Source organism: Bison bison, unplaced genomic scaffold (genome assembly GCF_000754665.1).
Source record: "Bison bison bison isolate TAMUID 2011002044 unplaced genomic scaffold, Bison_UMD1.0 scf7180017864371, whole genome shotgun sequence".
In the NCBI taxonomy this organism is placed as follows: Eukaryota; Metazoa; Chordata; class Mammalia; order Artiodactyla; family Bovidae; genus Bison; species Bison bison.
Genome location: NW_011494943.1, coordinates 7,826,757 through 7,827,884, shown reverse-complemented (window position 1 = coordinate 7,827,884; position 1,128 = coordinate 7,826,757). Strand labels below are relative to the sequence as shown.

Below are 1,128 nucleotides of genomic sequence, written 5' to 3'. Positions count from 1 at the left end.
GTCTACACCTCAGAGCAGCCTAGACGGGAAGGTGGGAGGGTAGGGGGGTAGGGCGGGAGTGAGGTTCCCGCAGCGGACGGCTCACCCGGGGCTCCCGGGGCGCCGGCTGGAGCGCCGAACCGCGCGCCTCTCAGAACCCTGCGCGGGGCCCTTGCGCGGGAATGTTTGGAGCCGGGACCGGGTGGCGGGTAGGGGGCTGCGTGGCGCGGGAGAAGGCGGCAGGAGGAGGGAGTTCGAAGAGAGTTACCGCCAGAGAGAGTGTTAAGAACCCGCGGTCCCCTTGGAGACACACTGACCAATGGCAGAAGCGGAAGCTGTTTATAGGGGCGGAGCGTCGCCATAGCAGCAGGAGAAGCCTTCGGAGCTGCTACTTAATGCCGGTCCCCCGGCCTCTGGCGTTCAGAGAGGCGCCGTCGGGCGTGGGGGCGACAAGGACTGCTGGCTGGGCCATCGAGCTGGGGGTGGGGTGTCAGAGAGCCGCAGGGAGTGGGAGGAACTTCTTCCAGAACATTCCTTTGGCCCGTGCTGCGCTCTGAGCCAGGTAAGGGACGGGGTGGTCTGCCGGCCGCGGAAAGGGAGGGCGTCTGTAAGTGGCGGGCCCGGGGGACGACATTAGAGAAGTTTGGGGGACACTCACTTCCCGCGTCCCTACAACTCTCTATCCTGTTTCCTTCCTTCCTTCCCCTTGCTCCCTCATCCTAACAGCCCTTTTCAAAGATACTGCCCTCCTGGGCTTCCTCGCCCCGTTTCCATTTGTTATGGAGGGAGGGGAGAGGGGTTGATTTCCCACTCTTGGGGAGAAGAGAATGGCTTCGGATGTCCCTTACACTCTTCCCTCGTTTGGCTAATTAAGTCTCCTCTAAAACATCAAAGAGGAAGAGCCAGGCAGACCCTGCGGAGGCTGGACCACCGGGCACAGCTTCTGTTTCCCAGACTAAGGCAGTACAAGATCCTCCCCAGCTGCGGGGACAATTTTAGAGGAGCCCCCCCACCAACTCCTTGCGCACACTCTCTCGTCGGGGATAGGGGAAGAGGGCTCAGTTCCCGCTATGGTCCCCGCAGGCACCTCATTCAATTCGGAGGAAGCGACCCCCGGGTCGCGGGATGGAAGCGCTCTTCCGGGAGACT

At 62.5% G+C, this 1,128-nt stretch overlaps 1 protein-coding gene across 1 annotated transcript in view; it reads left to right on the top strand.

Moving 5' to 3' along the window:
* The first annotated feature begins 401 nt into the window (after positions 1-401).
* Positions 402-1,128, top strand: part of FOXJ1 (forkhead box J1) — a 4,962-nt gene continuing 4,235 nt past the window's right edge. Inside the window, 2 exon segments of the mRNA XM_010856204.1 lie at positions 402-541; positions 1,063-1,125. The gene's annotated coding sequence lies outside the window, so the exon portion shown is untranslated.